Here is a 24,157-nt window from a genome sequence, read left to right on the forward strand (position 1 = left end):
ATTATCTGTCATCTGCAGCCTATAATATATTATACATATACCTATACTGAGCCTAAACCATCCTCCGCATGACTACCTATTATCTAGTCTCCGCAAGCTCTTGGCATTTCCTTTCTGGCTGATAAAGTCATTTAGGCGTGTTGAAGCTAACTCAGTATTCCTACGTAAGTTCTTTGATGGATTCATCGACGTTTGATGCTCCTAAATTGCTCTCACAAGTGAACTTTTAAGTTCTCTCACGTCCAACAAGATAATATATACCTACCAAGTTTCTTATGTTGTTCTCATCCACAACACCAAAACTACGGAAGGAAAAAACCGATTGACCATTGATGCATAATCTGAGTAACAAGCAGGCAGCTATTAATATTGAATATTTTTGAATTTTGTCATTGATAAGACTATAAACAAATTATAATTTGTGAAATCGATTTACCTGTTGTTTTTATTATTATATCTAACTTTTTACAAATTTTAAATTATTGTTTATACCTACTTATATAGTAAGTAATAAGTATTTATGTATTATATATTGTAGAATACTAAAATGTAGTACTTATTAGGAATGTAATATAATCGCCGTTGATATAATATATTACCTATGTATTTATCATTTATGTATATATTATATTATTATGTAAAATCGTTCATTTGCAGTTCACTGTATCTATCTGCTATCGACGCTATCAACTTTAAAATGCATACGTACATTTAGATTTTATTATTCTTTCTTATATTATATTTTTTTGAATTAATTTTATTACCTCTGATATTGTCTCGTCAAGTAAACAGACAGATTTAATATTTTTTTTAATTCCTAATATTAAAATATATTATAACATTATATATAAATCATAATATTATTTATATAATTAATTTTTTTATGCTGGGTACAATGGTTGTAAAGGGCGGCATTTTAAAATCTGATCTTAGGGGGAATATTCGTTAACCTGGCACTGGCCTCACCCCTTGACCCCCTTGGATGTGTCCTTGGCAGTTGTGGAGCGGATGTGGGAAGGAAGACGATTTCCGGCGCTACACTCGACCAACAATTCTTATATTTTTTCCGGAAATGGTATAGCGGCGAACTTTTATTTTTCGTATTTGTCTTTTCGTATTCCCATGGCGCACTCCACCCGACCATGGTGATGCTACGGAAATTTGATCTGGTGGGCGGATGTAAAGTGTAAATACCTTCATAGCGTTATTTAGGTAGGTACAAGATTTATCGATGAAATAAAAATTTTTTTCTCAACTATAATCGTTTTACAAAAAACAAAAAATGTTCTAGACAGGTAGTTAAATATTTTAGTTTTGACCTGGTCGAATAGCAGAATCGGTTCTTTATCTCACTCGGCTGCAGTGAAAAGTGCAACAGCCTAATAAAAGCTGTAGTAATAGGAACGATTCTTGCTAAAAAAGACAGCAGCTTTCGTTCTCAATATGTGAGACCTTAAAAAACATACATTTTTTCTTCCCCCTCCTTCAGTCTAATTAAAACGAGGGGATAAGAATACACACACGAAGTTATAAACATTTCTCTCTCGTCGAACCTAAATGTCGAAGTTATGCCACTGTTAGGTATATTCATATACAGTGCGTCTGAGGAGGCTGGTGCAAAAGAATATTTAGGGGCCCCCTTGAAAAACAATTTACAGTATTATACCATTATATTTTCACTTCAAATCAAATTGCATTATAAATGTATAACCATATTTTAATATAACTATATAGGTATTAGGTAATATAATATTTAAGAGTAATCTTAAATAATAAATAATTTATTTAATATAATTATTACATAAATATCTAAGATATTCTATTATAAGAAATATCATTTCTCGATTTTGCTTCGGCAAAATTGTCAATTATTTTCTCAATATTTAGATTTTTAGTTCGTATTCTTTTTTATATTTGAAATTGCTATACCGGATAAACGCACTCGTCCACATGCGTTTCTTAAGTAATTTTTTATTAATTTTAGTTTGGAAAATGATTGTTCTGCTCCTGCCACAGTTTATACAATTCATGCATTATAAGAAAAATGATGCAAGCTCTTAAAACGTCTGGAAAACTACGTAGGTACTCAATAAATCATTATTTATACTAAAGCTATACCTAAATATTTTATTATTTTAGTTTTCATCTTTTATAACTGTTTTTTAAGTTAACATTTGTCGTGGAGAGTCTGAATTAATAGCATCATTAATTCTTTATATATGTTGATCCAAAAGCATAATGCTTTACCAAATTTTATTTTCATTCGAAAATCATTTCGACGGGTCGACGCAGTACCTACTTAGTATTACGAAAAAAACAATGTGGTGTTCATACAACAACAATAACAAAAACTATAGTTAATACTTAATAGTTATTATTATCATTGTTTTAAATTCTGAGCTGAGCGATAAATGAATTGATTTTATAATTATGTGTGCGTGTTTTCTTAAATTCATTTTTCTTCTTTTATCACATTTTGGGGCAGAAAAAATGTCACCACTCCGGTAAATTTATACTCTCACGTGGCCATTACCTTCAATGTATTTCATAGAGATTTGGTACGTAACAAAAAAATTATTGGTTAATATTCTTTGTGGGTCCCGCGTGAACACGATCATGTTCAGTGGGGCCATTATTCTGTTGAAATAAATAAAATCGTAGGTACTCACCTTTAATACGAAAAATAAGGAACAACATATTTTACTGTGTATAGAATAAATAATTGTATTACATAATCTCATGAAATATAGAAAATTAATGCTTAGTGCTTTAACATTTTAAACGCCGAAAAATGAAATATATTATGTGATACAAAAAAAAGTAGCAAAAAACAAGAAATAATAATTTAAATGAAAAAAAAAGGCATCGGACAAGACGAGGCGATGTGGGGGGTGGTACGTGATGGCGAGTCGGTGGTGCTGATGATGTTGGTGACTAGACCACTGGTCACCTCTACACCTTTCTCACGGGTGGTCCTGCGGGGTGGACGAGAGTCACGGGCGCGTTTGCTCGAGACGTTAAGACGACCATGGCAGCGGGCGAAGCCCGGCCACGACGGCTGCGATAGCGACGATGGTTGGCGACGAGAGGCGAGTGCGCGATGTCGTGCGCTGCTTGACGGTGCTGCAGGTGCTGAAGACTACTGTTGTGCCGGCGACGATGGTGACCTGCAAAGCTCGGAGCGAGCGACGAAGACTATAATCTCGGTGCAGCTGTGGAATCGGCGGCGTTACGACTCGGCCGGCGCGGGATCGGAACACTGGGCGAAAAGGGGAGAGAATCTGCGGACAGCATCGCAACGCGCTGCTGTCCTGATGCAGTAATAGTGTGATACACTCCATGGTTTTCACCCTGGCGTCTCCTTCGGCACCGCGGTGTCTGCAGCAGCCATAGATATATACAATATCATTAGCAGCAGCCGATGGTCAAGGAGTCGCGCACCGCCGAACCCTGTGAAACGTTTCGTTTTATCGAGCCCGGCTCTGCTGACGTCCATGGTGTCCCTAGCTACGCTGTAATTATAGTCATCCGTCAGTCACCCACCGTGAGCTCTGAAGTCTCTGTCACCGCCGTCACGAGTCGTTTTCGTGCAGCACTGCACGTCACTGCAGGTACCGTTGGGGCGGCGTCGTTGCCCATGCCGGTACCGCTAGCCTCCGTCGTCATGTCGTCGTCGCTCCCGGACCGGAGCAGCCGGGCGCCTGCCGCGCTGCCAGAGGGTCTCACGTGTCTCGGCGACCTCAAGCGAGCAACGTCCGCGATCCCGTCGCGCTACCGCAGGATGGCCGGAGAACGTGTATCGGTGACTTACCGCCGATTACCACCTAAATGTGCACTGTCACGTACCTATTACATCGACCCCACGTCGTCTCGTCTTGTCCGCTGCCCTCGGCCAGGGGGGAAACTTTCGGACGGTTTTACTTCGGGGTACAACAACACAATGCGCGTACGGCTTTCGTTATACCTCTCCACGCAGAGGAGACGACTCTCGCTGTTCCCCTGCGCGGAGCTACGCGTATTTCTGTTTTGACCCCCAGATCCAGCCAACCGATCGAGTTTCCAAAACTATTTCTGACTTCTAGTCCCCTGGTCGGAGCGGTGCCCCTTGCCTCACCACTCTGCTCCTTTTCCGCCGTTTCCTGCACCGTCGGCGCGACCACCACGTCGTCTCTGATCGTTTCGACCGGTCCTGCAGCTTTAAACCTAACCTAACCTACGCAGAAGTTTACTATAACTAGTATAATTGTATTATAATATTTTAACGAGGATTTTTATGTCGATCTGCATTATATTATACTGTCGTATATACTCGTTTTATACTTTTATAGGTAAGTTTTTTAGATTCCGAACGGAACGACCAATGCGTATTGCGATTTTACAATTATTGTTTTTTGTGTATGTGTTGTGGTATATATTGTGTTTTATAGTAGAAAAAATGCGTTGATCTTCAACATTGGGGATGATTTCTGATCAAGTTGGATTTAGTTGGTACTATTTTAAAGGGCGAAATCGCAGAAAATATAAAGGTATTTTCTTAATAATATTAGGAAAAACGACAAAAATAAGGGAAAATCTTTTTATGAGCATCTTCCATATTATATTGTATCATTTTCAAATGGCTATTTTAGAGGTTTTTAATTTTCTATTTTAGGTTCTGAGCGAGCGATTAAATCATTTACACGTCATAGTATATAATATCATGTATAATATTATACGAGTATATAGGTACAACCACTACAACCATTAGATTAAATATACCTTATATACCATAAATATACTACTAAATAGTATATTTAATCTATAGTACAGCGTACTTGCATTGGGATATTAAGTTATAACTCTTCACTCTTGGTATTTCTTCTCGAATTTCTATAATAATTTTAAAATTTTAATATTGTCAAATTTTTCGTATTAATATAATACGATAGGTTACCCATGGAATTTTATGATTGTGTTAAAATTTTTCAAAGCGTAAATTAATATTCATTGATTCGTTATTGCAATAATATTACGGTATTGTATATTATAATATATAGTTGAGCAATTTTATGTGATGCCGTTACATAAAAAACATTTACATGTTATTATTAAATATATAAACTAGATATAGGCAGGGCCGGATTTAGGGGGGTGGCACGGGGCTAGATTGTGAGGTAATTTTTTTCCATTTCTACTTAATTATGAATAGTAAATTATATTATAATTACGCAACTATACTCTGTCCATAGAGATTGACGGCCGAGCGAGCGCCGAGCTCCTATTTCCCTCTCTCTTGGCGTCGTCGTCGGACACGTGCAGCCGGTCGTCGGAGCGAGCCGTCGGTCGTCAAATTAGGAATTATAGAAACTTCATAATTATTATTATCTGCCATTATTTTTGTTCAGGATACTATGCGAAGACAATTTAAAAGTTACCTTTCCAAATGTAGACATTGCTCTGCGTATGTACTTGGTGTTAATGGTGGCAAACAGTAGTGGAGAACTGGAGAACGCTCGTTTTCAAAAATGAAACTTATAAAAAATAGATTGAGAACTACAATGACACAAGATCGTCTATCCAACTTAACCATTTTAAGTATCGAAAGTGATGTACTTAGGTCCTTGGACTTTGAAGATACCATAAAACAATTTTCTATTGACTATTAAGAAGTCAAGAAAAGTATGTTTATTATTAATAACTTGTATATATATTTCTTTAGTATTTTATTTTTTCAAAAAAAATGAAAAGAGATGACTTTAAAGGTTACTTGTATATACTTATTAATTGTATTAACATTTTATAAATCTGTATTAATTATGTTCAATAAGCAAAATTGATGTGATAAGAAATTAATAGCACGATGAGAGAATAACTCAGCAGTAATATAATTTTAAAGTTTCAAAGCATATAGATCAACTAAAAATTCTTATATTTCAATCTTGTGTGGGCCCTGGGCCCCCCACAACCTTAAATCCAGCCCTGGATATAGGTAGCCCAGGTGGGTAAAGATACAATATAAATATAAATTATAATACAAGAGAGCAGTGAAGTTAGGTTTGGTGAGACCGGTGGGAGAGATGTGCGTCTGCACTCTGCAGTTCGTTTAGGTACTGTTAACTGTAAGTTGTAGTATAAGAAATAAAATAGTATCAGTATAATATACGCAGAATATCATGTATAATATATACAGTATGCCAGTATGCACACCACGTATACAATGCTTAAAAAATGTTCGTTTAGGGCAAAAAAACAAGTCGTTTTCAAAAGATATAATATTTTGTCCACGAAATTATGCCAGCATGATATGTTATTATTATATATTTATTATTTATATATTGTATTATATGTGTAGTTGTTCGTATCTGACATCTGTACGTAACAATGTAATATTAATAATATTATATTATTATTCAACTGAAATAGATATTGTTTACTTAAACGTTGTCTAAACGTTTAAAACAAAATTTGTCTTTTAAAATTATTGTGTGGTTAACTGATGGTTAGTGATTAAACAATTAATTTTTTGCTTTAATTTATATCAATAAAATTGTTATATTACGCTTAAACAGGGCTTTTTCAAAGGTACTAAAATTTAATTATGGCTGATGGGGTTTGTATAAAACAAAGTATATTTAATTGTGTTTTAATTTCATGACGTTTGAAAGTTATTGTGTATATAAAAATAAATAGTTTTCATTCATTTCTGTCACATTTTTAATAAATATTATGAATAAGGTTTAGTAAGGCCACTCATTTGTGAGTTAGCAGAAAAACAAAAGTATCTATTAAAAATGTGTTGTGTACTGGTGAACTGTGGATATATATTATAATTGTACTTATATTATATTAGGTAGTAGATTTTACAAATTACATTTTTAATGTATTGTAATTTGTAGCCAGTAGGTCCTACTATAGCCTACATAACTATTTAACTAATAAAAAAATGTATAACCCAACTTTTAACAATTAAAATATAATTTCACCATGTAATTAATTGCCATGCTGCCAAATTTTGAAAAATCTAATCATAAAAATAAATTTAGTTGAGTAATTTTTGAAAACCTTTTATTATATTTTACAGTTAATGTATCAATAATTTCCATGTTGACCCTGCAATACTTTGTTTTTTATCCACAGAAATGTAATTAACTTTTTATCTTTTAGACTTTGACGGTATTTCATTATTCATGTACTGTTCCGATTTTACCCAGAGTGGTAATAGGATTGTTACAATAAGTAATAACTAATAAGTGATCACCTCAATCATAATCTTGAATTGTATTGAAAAATCTTTTTGGACACAATAATGTTTCACTTTTATAATTTTCATCGTTTTCTACAATTGAATACATGAGGTTTAGAACTTCTAAGTATACTCATTACTCATTAGTCATTACTCAATGATCAAACATAATTTCGATGAGCCTACTATTATAATATAATCCTATCGTGTTGAAGCGACAGACAAAAATCTGTTTGTCTTTATAAGATCAAGAACATTAATTCTTTTTGTAGATTTAAAAAAAATATATGAAAGTCCAGAGATTTTGTTAAAAAATATTTTACATTCCTTTACACAATCAACAGATTGTTTTAATATTAAATTAGGCTTGTTACCATAACAATGAACAAAAATTACATTTTTGCATTGTGATTCCAGAGACCAGAGTCTGTAAACCGATATGCTAGTCCCCGGTCCATCAGTTTGTGCCACAAGTTAATATTCACATTTATATTCATGTAAATAACGAAACACACGTTCGGCTAAAAAAGTAGCAGAACAGTCAGAACTGACAAATATTATCTATAAACCACAAAAATAATTTTCGTTGATTCACACATTGGTTCACTCAAATGAATGGGGCGGAGGGCCTCGGGTCCCGGGGCCCGGATTTTTCAAAGAGTATGTGCAACTGGATTTTTTGTTTAACTGAAATCTACATCAGAATAAATGTCATCCGTGGCTCTGCTCAGAATCTAAAAGGGTAAATCATTAAATGTATTATAAATTCTTATACATTTCTTAATTTGATTTTTGTAATATTGTTGGTGTTGATTATTCTGTCGTAATATATTAACAAATCAGATAAAATAATAATGGATTATGGAAGATAATAATCCAGCGCAACGGCTGGTGGTTGGCCCTATAGGAGGTACGGGCCACTGTTATTGTGACCTACTACAGTAACCTAACCTCTTCTACTGGTAATATATTATCGAGAACACACGTTTTTGTCGTGTCCGAGCGTAATTAATAATTTTCGCCTTATTTGGTATACCCGATGACCGACGGTGGCAAACCATATTATTATAGAACTGTGTAAGTAAAACCACGTTAGTGTAAGTTTTACGTTCGTGGATCATTGCAAAACTTTTGGGCCCTTGCGCAGCCCCCTCTTCCCGGCCCGAGCTTTTCTCTCCACGGACCTGCATCTGGTGGATTCGTTGCAAAAGTTCTTGTACAATAAATGACATATTTTTAATATAACACCTACGTGTTTCCACTATCGTACACGCACGGTGTGCCGATATTGTTTCGTTGACTTCCGTCTCTTTTCGCCACCGACCGCGCGTACTCACTAGGTACTTTCGTACGCGAGAATGCCGAACGAATAATAATACTATTAATATTACTGTAGGACCTGGATTTATATGCATTAAGCATTTGCATGTTTTTTTTTTAACAGTCCAAAAAGTAGCTAGATAAGCTACTAGTTTGAATTATAGTCAATAGATAGAAAGAACACAAAATTTTATTTCGCATATTTTTGCATATTTTGTCATTTTTTTATGTGTACTGCATATTTCTGTATTTTACGAATGCCGAAGTGTTTCATATCCATTTGTTTTACCATTGTTCGTTGGTTTTTCTGGACTATTCCGGACGAGTCAACATTAAGGAAAAATTACTAATTCGATGTATACGAACCACGGTGTAAATAAATCAACGATTTTGTTTTAAATAAAAAAATATGGATACAAATTGTGTGATATACTACAACTATCACAACTAGGTATATATGTATTTCAGCTGCTCTTAATTTAATAACTAATTAAAATGCATTTTTGTTTGCATATTTTTGCATATTTTAAGTACATATTTGAATGATAATCAGTGCATAAATACATGCATATTTCGTACGTTTTTAGTATATATAATACCGAGCCCTAAATATTAGGTAATAGTAAAATTGTAAAATATAATTTAGGTAGATACCTATATTTATATTTGTGTTTTTGCACATATTCGCTTATGTGACGTTTTACTGTTTTAAGGTATCTGCAGTGCAGACAAAAATGTAATACTATACAGAATTTTAAATAGGTACGCAAATGCGCATCTCGTGCGGTAAAAATAAGACAGTCACTTTGGTCACTTTATATTATCCCATCTAACCAGCATAGACAATATTAAATATATTTGTTTACCAATATACGTGTTTATAATTTTGACGCTATAGGTAAAGATTTCATCTCTTTCCATACATTCTTCAAATACATATTTTGTAGCTATATTAAATATAAATACATTATTATTTTAGGTATATAGTATGCCTATACTATAAATATACTTGTTCAATAGTTGTATACCTTATACAAGTTTATCTATTTAGGAAGTACCTAGTTAAATATTGAAATAATGTAACATTGTAATATTCACTCAATTAAAATAGATAGATACTTAGGATTTAGGAACCTCCTATTATACCTATCTCGTATATCTATTTGATATTATTGAAATGATCAAATACGCACTTCATACACATTAAGTTTGCAAACACGTCAGTCATAGTTACACCCTTGGTGCAAGCAGCCACAACTCAAAAACATAGTTTTGAGAAAATTCAATTTGAAATTGAATCTGCTCCCAAATGGTTAGTTTTAAAACTTTACAACTATTTATGCTACCCGAAGCTTGTTATTTTTTTATTAAGCTACTTAGTTAAATCTCAACCTGACACCAAAAAATGGGGTCATGCCGTCATGGCAATTTAGAAATAGGTACATATATTTGACGTATATTATGGGTAAGTTTGAACAGTGTATAAAATAGTATACAAGTGGTTTTAAAAGTTCTTACCGGCTCATCTTATTTTTAAAACTTTTTGTTTGTATCTAGTTTATTTGACGCTTGTTTTAAATCTAAAAGCCTGGGAGTTGCTCTGCTATATGGTTTCGAGTGTATATCGGCAATTAAGTAATAAGCTACTCAAGCCACTGTAATTGATGTGTTAAAACTTGATTTTATATTATTTTATCATATTATTATAACTTATAAGTAATTTATTTTTCTATTAAGTAGTTTGGTATTCGGCTTCTAGAACTAATTTTTTAAAAAACATCGCATAATCTGATGGACATGAAAATAAAAAAACACATATTATTGTAAAACTAATATACATTTATAATGTAAACATTTTTATTCCAACGGCACTACTCTGAATTTAAAATTAAAACGGATTGAACTTCAAAGGTTAGGCTCGAACCGTATTAGAATGGTATAATGTCGTGATTGTTTGCAGCGCTTTTTTATTAAATGTAGCCCTGGATATTTTATAATGATTTCACATTTAGAATTTGGATCTAATTATTCTAATTTGTACTTTGGGGTGGTTCGCAATACACTTCGTCTCTTCATAATAATAGGAAAAAACAAACAATTACTGAAAACGGGATTTTTAACACAACAAGTATTGGACAAAATGGTCTTTTTGTTATAATTAAAAAAGAAATAACCATACCTACTTATTATTACTATTACTTATATACCAACTTATTTGTAATATTAACAATGTATAATAATTACTATAATATTGAAAAATTATTTTTAAAAATATTACACATTTTCAGAATTATTTTATATTCATTTACAGTAAATTAAATTATGATTTTACTAAAATAAATAATCCAACGACCCGACAGGGTCGCTGTAAGTATAAAAAGAAAAGTAAAATACACATATAGGTAAAATGCACGTGCAAATTGCCTGACCATAAATGTAATATTTTAAGCAATACGATTCACGAAGAAAATGTCTTGAGAAAGCATAGACAATTTGTAGTTAAATAATTAAGTTTGGAAATACAATAATCTAATTAGAAATTGTACGTAGAAGTGCATGATGTACCTTGTTTTCAAATCATTTTGAACAATATCAACAGAGCTATAGCAATTTAACCAGAAACGATTGTAGCGAATTTTCAACATTTTATTAGATAATTCCCCACAGCCCGCAATACAATGCACTATCCGACATCAATATGGCAATCGCCAATCAATAAATAAAATAAATCAATAAAATGTCATTGTAAAACCAATATAATGTTCCCGAAATAATAAGGTATCAACAAAAATGAGTGATTTCCCGAGAAAAGCACTCCACCATACTCCGCGCGTGTAGAATAAACGATAGGTCTAAAAAAACTGCTCTAAAAGTTGTGATATCATTTTATAGGTAGTTAAGTTTTTGAACTATAGATATAATTTATGTTAAAATTATTTGCTAAAAAAATGAAATATATATAAAATAAAAAATATATATTATATTTATTTAAATTCAAATTTTAGCAGATTGTTGTAACATATTTATGTTACAAAAATGATATCTATAGTTCAAAGACTTAGCTACCTATATAAAATGATATTACAACTTTTAGAGCCTTTTTTTATACTTTTTTTTTACACGGAGTATGACGGAGTGTTTTTGTTAGGATAAATATACACTAAAACAAATACGATTTCCTGAACCTATTTTTCAATTTTAAATCTTTGAATATTTACACTAAAATTATGTGTCTTGCTATTTTTTTTTACATTTTCAGCACCGCAGAACAACGTTTAGCCGTTTAGGATTCCACTTCATTTGTTCGCAAATATAATGAGTAAAAAAAACCAAACTCCAAAAATTTAATCCAGTACCTAAACTATCAGAGTGCGGATTATAAGAGCGCGAAGTTAATATAAAAATACAATTTTAATTTAATATAATTATTATAAATAAAAACAAATATTATTTCATATTTTCATTATTAAATTAAAAAAAATAGTATAAATGATCAGCAAAATAAATAAAATATAATTTTTATATAATCAAAAAATATTATTTCATATTATTATACTATTATTAAGAGGACGTACTACTCGCATGTACATTGTACATGTTGTCTTCGTTTTAAAAATGTACAACATATCCAAAAACTATTTTGTTCAACAATTTACTCCCTCTGTATTTAAAGTAGAATTACCATAATTCCACAACGCATAGGGAAGAATGTCTGTGACATAGCTTTTTTAATTTTTGGATAACATAAATACAATTAAAGTTATCAGTTTGAAAACATTAGGTTTTTTTTTTCATTTAATTATAAAAAATGATTGGTTAGTGTTATCAAAAAATTAAAACGCTACGTCACAGATAAAGTTCTTCTCTGTGTGGTGTGTAATTTTGGTAATTCTACTATAAATATAGACGGAGTAAAGTTGTTGCCCCCAAAATAGTTTTTGGCTATATTGTACATTTGTAAGACGGAGACGACACATGCGAGTAGCTCGTGATTTAAAAAAATGATATGACAAGTGAAACAAATATAATTATATTATATTAATTGAAGGTGAACATTTGCAGCATAACCTTTAAATATACTAGAATAGATTTATTCTTGAATTGGATTCAGTAGGTATACCAACGATTGAATGCGTAAATGTACAGCTTAAACTGAATTTATTATATTTCCTTTTTGAAAGGAATATTGCTTGTTCAACTTTGAACTAATTTAAATCATTTTCATTTTTTATGTCAATAGAAGACCATATGGATGGATGCACATCGAGTTAAAGCCGTTATTGTGCGTGGAATGTCTATAATATGAATTAATTCACAACAATTCGAAATATTAATATGAAATAATAAGGTTTCACTTATTACCTCTTATTACTTTATTGGTCTACCAATAGGTTATAGGTATATATCGTATAATATGTGTTTTCAAGAAAATCTATACGAGTTCAGTTAATCTGTTAATACATTTTGATTTTTTCGTAAAACTCTGTAGGTACCTGCAAGTATAATTGATTCGAAACAATCAATTTTCAGGGACATAGTGTCAATAGTTTACATAAATGTATCGTGACTTGTAGAATGTAGGACTGGGTAAACGTGCATCTCGGCATTGAGGGCGGCGTCTCCAAAATCTAACATGAAAAGTTTCGGTTTAACATTCGGTTTAATCGAATTTAATGCTACAAACATTCGGTGATACCTATGTATATTGTATTCTGTGACATACCGGACAAGAGAACGTAAACTAATTTGGCACCACATTTGTATCTATAATAATATAATACCCGCATATTACCATTTACCATGAGTCGCGTAAAGTTGAGACAGTTGAGTAAACAATTTTTGAGCGCATGAGAATGTGCCACCGGCAAACTAATATTTACTATTGTGTAATAACTCTTAAGTTTTTTAACGTTGGAAACAATAAAATCTGCGTATTATCACAATATTCTTCAAAACTATATCGTATAATAAAATTTGTTCACCGCTTAAAGTTTTCTTACACACATCTGCAGGTCATCTGGAACACCAGTTAGATCAAATCAAATGTTGCTGAATTATGTGGTGCTGAACCGGGCTGACTCGCGTAGGAATCTATACACCTTTTCCCTTAGTAAAAAAAAGGTCTGGCGGAATCGGAGTCGGTAAATTGTGTCCCCCCAAAAAAAGGTCACAGTCATATACAACGTAAATTGCGTCCCGGGATATTCGTTTATTTCCAGTCATGGATACGTATATCAGCTCGAGAAGCCAGGGAACAAAAAACAAAAAAACTACGGAAAAAGAAACAGACGTGGTGCTGGAATTATCGTATATATAAGCCGTGATCGCCGATGTTTTGTTTTAGATCAATATCTTAAATAATATTTATTCCAACTATTAAACTATTACTTAATTACTAATTCTAACCAACACATAGTATGTAGGTATAGGTACATTGTATATTATTGTTTAATCATACACTTTTTTACCTGATAATTTATTATTTATTCGTTATTATATTAGGTATTTAATGGTGATGGTTACTTATTTTTAACAGGTAATACATTTTTTAAGCGTAAACAAACCTAACATTTTCAACCATACCAATTTATTAATACAATAATAATTATTATAAAGCCAGTCTGAAAAAAAGAAGGAAAATATTGATTTTGCAAAAATATCCCTTGACGTAATTTAAAAAACATTTAGGCCGCAATTAACACATATACAAAATATACTAGGGCCGCAAGTTACATATGTTTGTATATGTATACAAAATACAATATAACTAGTCTGAAATGTGCACAACAAATGTACAATGGGACGCCCTAAGAAAAATTTTACAAAATATTATAATTTTATTAATTTTATTTAAGTCCTATAATTTTAAATCTTTGAACATAATATTATATTATTATTGTGAACTATTATATTCGTAGTTCGTAAAGCTTAGTAATTTATTAACTACTCGTTTAAATTTTGAAATCATCTGTAAAATGTACACGTAAAAGAAGTGGTCCTCATAAATATGCATGCATTTGAAAATATGGTCTTTGAGTATGTATTATAATTTATATTATATATACCTACTTAAAATTTTCAAAAATCTTGAATTTAATAGATTATAATGATTAAGTAAATGGGAATGAGCCTAACGAATCACCCCATTCACAGTTTCAACAATATACATTAAACAGTCATAAAGGTATACATATATAGGTTATAGGTAATATAGTAATAATTGCAGTATAAAGGTATGGCAAGGGCAACGGGCATGTGTATAGGTTGCTGGTTATTCACCGTTGTCGTCCGTGCCAATTTTTACTATCTGGCATATTATACGCCTTCTTTAATATTATTATCGTAAACTATATCGTTTATTAATTATTAACCTTATGGCTCCTAGTACATAATATTATACATAACAGGTAATATATTCATTGCCCATAGTGGCGACTGGCAATACCTATTTTCTAGTATTTTATCGTAATAGGATAATCGTTAATGTTGCGTAGGTACATTATCATTAATTATCGTTTAGTCGTAATTATAAATAATAATAATAATAATATATTGATGAGCGACATAACGTAACATAATATTTATACTCTATGATATTAATATATTATATATGCAAAACAATTACGACAGTGCAAACAACGTCTGATATATCGTGTTTTCTGACGTTGTAGTGTGTTAGGTAGGTAGTAGCTAGGTACCACTAAATAAATGCCCATGATGATTAGCTATACAGCTAATATAATTTATAATTCATTAAATCCTTGTTGTCCGAAAAGGGACACACCCCTCAAAAGATTATCTTTCAAATTTCAATATTATCGAGTCCTTGCCGAATAAAACAATAACAATATACACTTATATTAACATTACACAGCCATCCAAGTAACGACGTAACGATAATTTTGTTTATCAATTCATTATAATTTATGTTTACACTTTACAGTCTACGTTGGTAGTAGTTTTCTGAGTAAATAATAAGTGCCAGGTGCCAGGTGGTGTTTAATAAATCTAATAAACGAAAACACCTTATGGTTATGGTGTTTCAGTGTCTGTGGCGGAGGAAGCTAAATATGCTATTCCCTTCCGGCCTTCCAAAACAAAAACAAAATGTTCGTGTTCAACTCGTTGAGATTAAAATTGATATAATTTTTGTTTGAAAACTATAGAAACTTACTCATGACGTGTAAACGTAAGTCATAGGTTTAAGGTATTAAGATATTATAGGTAATACAATTTTTAAAATAATCTCATTATTTTTGAAAAATTAAATGACTCGTGATTTAAATTCCAGGTATTACTACTAGAAGATAAAACCTAAAGTTTTTGGTTTTGTAGTGATTATATAAAAGGAAAGCGTAGTATATAATATAAAATAACATATTATTATGTTCAATTTATGTAATTTCAAGACGTGCTTTTTTTGTTGAATCGTTTGCTTTCAAACTTTTTTTATATTAACCCCTATATGGTTATAGTGTTAACTGTTAATCAGAGATGTATTGGTAAATAATGTTATATTTTCCTAAAACGTATCCCAAAAAATGTTTTCTCACTGCGATAGAAAATCAGTTAAAAAACATACATTCGTTGCTTACTTCTTAGTTCTCAAATAATTTGTCAATAACAAAAAATAATAATACCTATACAAATTAGCAATACTTATAAAATATTAAAAAGTAGTTAATATAAATCTATTTTTTTTTTCAACAGGCTATATATTTACATAATATTTGCTACATTACGGTTAAAACCATATAATTTGAAAGAAAAAATACAAATTAAAACTGAAAATAAAATAATATGTATACTCATTGTCCACCCCATTCACTGTATACCCACTGTATACTTGAAATTTAAAATTTAATATTTTTTTCACGTATACGCTTTTCTTTATAAATATTGTTATGAGTATACGCTCCAATACACCCCCTGACTGTTAGTAGAAAATTAAGGAATAATTTCAGAAACTTCCCAAGAAAGATAATTCGAAGGCCGAAAAAATAAACATTATTTTATTTATTTAAATTGAATTATTTTAATCAAGAAACACATTTATTTTATTTTATAAATTATAATATACGTGCATATAATAATCTTTCGTTATTGAAAAAATAATATTATATAGCCTGTAATATATACGACTGTAGTAAATTAATAAACGCGTAGGTACTGGTGAGTAGTGAACTAGTGAATAGCGTGATTAGCGAAGGTAGAATAGTACTACATTACTGCAGACTACAGTTTATTTAGTAGGTATATATTGTATACTATATAGTAAACATGACTCAACGTTGAATCAATATGTATTTATGTATACAGATAATTAGATAAACTTTATAACAATACTATAATATCATTTACCTGTCTCATTAATTATTCGTTATTAGGAATTCATCTACTTTTTAGATTCTGAACGGAGCGATGGATGAATGTATTGATTTTACAATGATGTGTTTTTTTTGTGTGTGTCTGACATCACCGTTTGGGGCCGTAAAACTGCTTCGATTTTCTTCAACAGTATCTTGTTCGATGGGATAGTGAATCTAGTTGGTGTATTCGGGAGGTCAAAATTTAAAATTCCCAATAGTTTTCAAAAGTGCAAGGAAAAACAACATAAAAATGAGAATTTTTTATAGTTATTTTAAGTTCAAATTTGGACCAAATTACATATTAAACCAATAATAACGGTTTTAGTTATTTTGTTGTAATTTAAAAAAAAAATAATAAATATGATAATATGCAAATAATATTAATTCAGCTTACCGGCTACCGCATCAATAATAAGTAATAACAATATAAATATAATGTCAAATAATATCCTAGGCTGACAAACCGTCTCCGCTCAGAATTGTTTTTTGTATACAATGATATTATATCATTTAATTCAAATTTAACTCCATCTATCACAGTGACCCACTTATAAGTTATAACTTACTGTACAGCAGAACGACATCCACTTTACCTCTTTTTTTTTTATTCTGATAACATATACTTTATAAATGATTTATGTGGCTATTTTATTTTTGAACCACGCGAAGCTCGACGTAAATTATTTAGGAGGATGCATAAATATTTTATTTTAACCGTATATATAGTAAACCATATATAATATATATATTATTGCCAATAAGCATTATTTGCAGAAACGAAAATACGATCTCCCGGTTCATAATATATTAATATACATGATGGCACCTATATCCATATGTAACTAATTAATAGATAGGTAAATTTAGAAATTGATCTAGGTAGTGAATATTATAGGTATTATTTAGTGTATTACTGTATTAGATACGTATTACACGTAGTAGTAGGTAAGTAGGTAAACGGAAAACTGGTACGGTCATTATAAGCGTGAAATATTGGTACGGTTTTCAACAATCAAGGTTTCCCAAAGTTTAAAATAAAATACACCTATATGTAAGTTGGATGTAATTACGAAATTGCATAGATCAAAATATATAAGTGGTGCATGATACTTGAACGGCTAAAGCCTATTTACAGTGGTCGTATAAAACTGGGTGTCGCGAGCATTCACTAAGTGTGCCAGAGACCTTTAGGAACGTATAAAACTATTAAATATCATTGTATTGTTATGGTCATGCGTGTAATATTTGCTGAGGTTACGGCTCAACAGTATAGTTATATAAAATACTGACAACTAATTAATGATTAATTTATGGGACTATAGGATGTTGATTGTTTATGTTAGGGTTCGGTTGGGTTATGTTAAAATTAAATTGTTAAAATTGTTATTATTTAAAATTTTAAATTATGCAAAAATAGTCGATTATGACGTTGCCAACTCTTATCCTTTTTTCACTTTTTTGAATAGAAGTATGGACGTTGACATATTATAATAAATGATGCGAGAAATAGAACGGAAATCCCTTCTCTGCCCCATCCCTCCCCATATACTTATAGTCCTATTCTTGGGTATTTTCCTCAAGAATAAAACAATTTTATTTGTAAAAGTTTGAAACTGGAACTAAGTATTTATACTTTAACTTTAAAAACTTTGAATCTTTAACAAAAAAATAATTTGCAAATTGGATTGGTATTTATGATATTTTTAAAAACTCAAAGAACTGATTTTAATCAAAATGGGTTTTATATATAAGTTTATAATACAATAAATAAAAATTACCATTAATCTATAGGTACATATTATATTGCATTACCTATTATATTATTATTAGTACTAACCATTGGGTTTAGTAGTTTGGTCAATGACATTATGTACAGCATTAAATAATAAGTATGATAACACAATCAAATAGATACATAAATACATTCAGTACTTAGGTATCTATTATTAATCAGTGGTCCATATACCTTTATTACTCATTGTAATAGTATACGTTTACGGCTTACTATACCTTATGATTGGTATTAATTAAATTTGCATACTGCACAGTTCTTCGGGTTAAGGTTTTATTGGAGTGGCAGCTGGGTTCATTCTTAGCACATACAATTCAAATTAGGTTAAGCACTGTGATATAAATATACAATATTGAATTTTTTGAAAATATAATCAACATTTTTACTTTTTTTGTAAATCCACTACCTACGACGTACCTATATATAAATATAATTATTATTGTTTATGTTTCCAAATAATTATTTCTTCTAGGAACCATAAAACAATAACGGAAATAAACATGTATTTTCAACCTCATGGCTCACTATTATAAAAGTTGGTACTACAGCTCACAAAATTCACGGCAAAAGCTTCAAAATTATAAATTATATTATATCTATGCTATATAATATTATGTACCTATTTTTATAGACAATATGCTTGGTATAACTTTGTATATAATCGAACGTGTCCTGACCAACTAACTGATTCAACGCGTAGATCCTAAATTATGATAAATAGAGACTTATAATTTTATGGTACCTTCGTACCATCATGTAAGGATGCATTAAGAAAAGATTTTCTAAAATTCCCATTTTAAAAAGGTGCTCAAACAAGGATTTTGAGATTCATGTTGGTCGATGGAAATCAAAAAAAATTTTTTGTTTATAAAATGTTGCCATTGGTTACAGATTATAATAGTAATAGTAGAAAATGTAGAAATTAGTATTTTCTTAAATATAAACATTAGTGGTTGCCACTCGTTACATAAAATAAAATTGTTATTCTGATTGGTAATTATTTTAACTAGTATATGATATTTGGTTACTATATTTTTACCCGCACGGTATAGTCACTAATCTCAGATACAATACTTTCCTAAAAAACTTATTATAAAGTAATTAACTATTTGATGTTTTAACGTTTTCAAAAATTAAGTAAATTAAATAAATAAAGTACAACGAATATTCTAAAAGTAAAAAAAAATACAATTTATTATTATTCATAAAATAAATGATAATAAATTCGTGTTGGTTTGCGTTGAAGGCGACCAGTTTGTTGAATAGTGTAGATAATTTTGTTTTAAAAGTCTGTCGTATGCTGTCGTATTGTCGTGTCGTAACCAATCGTTAGCAGAAATCAAAAAAAATACCTACATATGGGGTTAAAAAATAAATGCGGTTAATAAATTATGTTATATTGTTGTATTTTTTAAATATTAAGCTACCAAAAACAAAACAATAAATACAATGATATAATAAAATAGCTGAGGCTTATAGAATCAAAAAATAATCGAAAGATTTTGACGATTTAAGGAAAGTTTGGATAATAGATTAAATTAGTTATTTTATTTTGACATAACAGCTATTCAAATCATCGTTCATCACCGCATATTTGTTTATTTCTGCTAGCAGCCATTACCGGAAGAAAAAAAAGTTACCTATTACTCCATCGATTTAAAATAAAATATTTTCTGTTTTCTATTTTTAAAGTTTTGAACATCATTTTGCCGAATATTAAAAACAAATTGAACAAAATTAGAATCATATACGTGGTGGAATTTCTTTTGGGCATTAGCAACAAATTGATATTAAGTCAGCTATAGTTCTTATTTATATACCTATTCATAAGACAAAAAATGAATAAATAATATTTTGATTATTTCCTTTTTGTCTAAGTTATTCTATAATACGAATTTTACCTATATATGGGTATAAATTATAACAGGTGTCTATAGAGTATAATATAACGACCTACAATAATAATTATTTCCATGTATGTATCTATTATTTCTATTGTACCTATATGGCCATATCTACCGTATATTTTAATATTGTATTTACATCATACATAATTAACCATTTAAATAGATGGTGGACAATTATTTCTTCTTCTGCCGGGTCTTAAGTATTGACTTCTTCCCTGACTAAAATTTATAACAATACACAATTATTACAGTATTACCACTTAAATGACATCTAATTTTAATATGCTTGTTATAAATACTATAAAACATTAATATTATTATTCAAGTAACCACGACAACCCCTATCAGTAATACCATAACGTTACTCTTCTTTGTACATGTATCGTTACGAGTTTGACAGGTAATATTTTTCAGAAATAATATTCTTTATTAAACATGACATATATTATTTTGTCTAGCCTCTAGAGTATAACTTATATCATGAGTTATGACATTTAACAATTATAACAGATTAGATTTTTAAATTAAAAATACAAATTAGATTCCGAATATACCCAATTTCGTATCTTGTATGTGTATCTATATGTGGCTCGTGCATGTGTACCTAATGATAATACTCGTACTTAGCACCTATAGTTGGTAAATACTAATAATGAACCAATTAAGTTCTATTAGTTAATATTATTTTTGTAGAATTCGACACAAGACGCTTTTATTCAATTATCGATATCAAATAATATAGAAATAAAAATAATATCTAATAATTTAAAAAGGTAAATGTAAAAGTATAATATAAACTTTGCACTTAGAACATAATGTGTTGTATATTTGAAAAGGAAAATAAATAATTAATACAACTGATTCTTTAGTCAATTATTTTGAGGACAAAAGATTTTATTATTATGTACAATTAGAAAAGTCCCCCTTTTTGAATGTAATATTTGTATACTTATAATTATTTAAAGACGATATGTAAACAAAGGGTGAAGTTGTGAAAGCTCAAAGATGAATGTTATAGGTGTATACAATACGAACAATAAAAAATCATTATGCAAAATACATGCAAGAATAAACCCTGTTTTTTATTAAATGCATCTCCAGCATAATAGGTTGTCGTAAAAATAATATTGACCTTATGAAATCAATAATTTTACCTACATTTCATTTAAAAAATACTAAAAATTAAAACGTTGAACTAAATAACTCCTCTGTATTGAATAAAAAAAAATCACTATATATATATATTATAATATTAAGAGTTAATTATTATTTTACATGTATATGTATGATTATATAGATCAATACTGATCTTATTTATAATGTTATCCTCTAAATAAAGTTAAATTTTTACTCAGAAATTTGATTTAAATTTCAGCACCCCCTATCAACCATTTTTATCCGTACGTGAACAAACAATATTATTTTTAAAATGTTTTTAACGAGTTTTTTTTTTAATAGAGGAGTTATTCTTAAAACTGCCCAGAGACGTAAAAAAATACAAAGAATATATATTTGATGACATAGCTCTTGGTGACTTATTTTTTAAGACACAAAGAAAGAACAATAGGTACAATAAAAAAAGAGAACATATAAAAACAATTCACAACTCGTTTGCTGCTAGTGTTGTGTAGGCTTTTATTTAATGGTTTTTAAACACAGCTTCAATAAAAATAAAATATACTAACAAACTTTAAATGATTTTATATTAAGACCGTTTTAAAGTTTACATCAAGCACAACTAAGCTCTTATACCAAAGATAAAAATAAAAAAGACGTCTTTGATTGTGTATTATTTTTTTGGATGTTAAATTATTCAAATATACTTAAAAATGCTTTAAAATGCTATTTATAAAATTTATGATTTTAAATTTTAACTCTAAGGATAATATTCTGTAAAAATTGGTTCTTATACAATTCGTATACACTATTCTATCGTTTATATCAGCGATGCCTGTATTACATTAATTTATTATATAATATACTTTGTTTGTATCGTCAAGTATTTAATAATTATTAACATTATTTTATATTTACTAGTGATTAATAATTTGTACATACATTCCAATCTAAATTTATATGTCCCTTAACGCAAGGACTGGAACTGTTTTAAAAAAGACCCGTTTTAGACCTAAATCTTTTGAGAATCTTGGGACTGAAACCAGAACGGAATCCTAAATTATTTTTTTTAGGCACCGAGACCTTTTTCATGGTTAAAATGTATATTATTTCCCTACAGATGTAACATACCATTCATAAACCTGTTATACCAGTTAATAGTTCAAACTATTATTAGTTGGAAAAAATGATAAAAAAAAAGATTCCTCAAGAGTAAGTCACTAATATCATAGACTAAATATATTTATAGTATATTATATAGTATATATTTTAATCTATGCTAATAATTAATATACACATTATACTTTGTACAAATATATTATATTGATATTATAACATATATCTATTAATAATTAATAAGTTAAACTATTGTTAATTATTTATGCATTTTGTATTATTTTGACTTTTCCTTATACTATGGTAATTTTTCCATAATATAGATTATCTTACCACTATATACATTAAACACGTATATGTTTTGTATGTTTTTCTATTAGTTAAATGTTTATAAGCTATTAAAATATGTTTTTTTTTTTAATTTTCGCACTATTAAGAATTTAACGATTAAGTGAAACTATCATGAATAGTCACGTGAAGATAATAGTATATTTTTTTATAGTTTTAGTGATAATATTAATGATATTATATTACCTAAATTATGAAAAGCACTTAACTACAAATAGCTGTCATTAAATAAAGGTCCATAAAACAATGACAATATTTTTATACTGCAGTCCTTAATTCTTAAGAATTAAATAAAAAGCAAGTCTTATAGAAAAGGTTAAAATTGAAATTTTATACTTTTGAAAACCTAAATCGATAAAATCATAAAGGTCCATTGACTATCGTATAAGTAATTAACATTGGGTCCTGACTGGCTGACTCTTATGTGTGGATCCGAGTAAGCTTTATTTGTACAATAATGTTCGCTATATATTATTTTATCAAGTCAATTATAGGTAAAGTTTGTCGGTATCGATATTAGGAGTGCCCCTGAACACTGAAGTAGAGTGCAGTATTTGTTGGAGTTTTAGAAATCAAATATAATAAATGATACTTTAAAGAAGCTGGACAGGATACAAAGACCGGGTGTTCGGCATTCGTCACGCTTCGCTCACTCAGTGCAGAATAGAGACGTGTTGAGATATAAAATTTAAAAGCAATGATAAATTATCGCATTATAGAAAACCAATTTTGTGGCGAGCTTGGTAAGAACTGTACTTGCTTACATTTTTTAAACCATTAAAAATTTGAAAATTGGGTAAAAACTCGAATTTAATTATTTAACGCTTGGATCAAGTATACCTACTATACAATGAAGATTTATACATTTTTAACTTAATTTATTTAATATGAAGTTAAGTTGTATAATATTTTGACTTGAATATATAATAGGATCATTTACATGTATAATTTATAAAATTTTGTGTTG

The sequence above is a fragment of the Metopolophium dirhodum genome, chromosome 4 (genome assembly GCF_019925205.1).
Source record: "Metopolophium dirhodum isolate CAU chromosome 4, ASM1992520v1, whole genome shotgun sequence".
Classification (NCBI taxonomy): Eukaryota; Metazoa; Arthropoda; class Insecta; order Hemiptera; family Aphididae; genus Metopolophium; species Metopolophium dirhodum.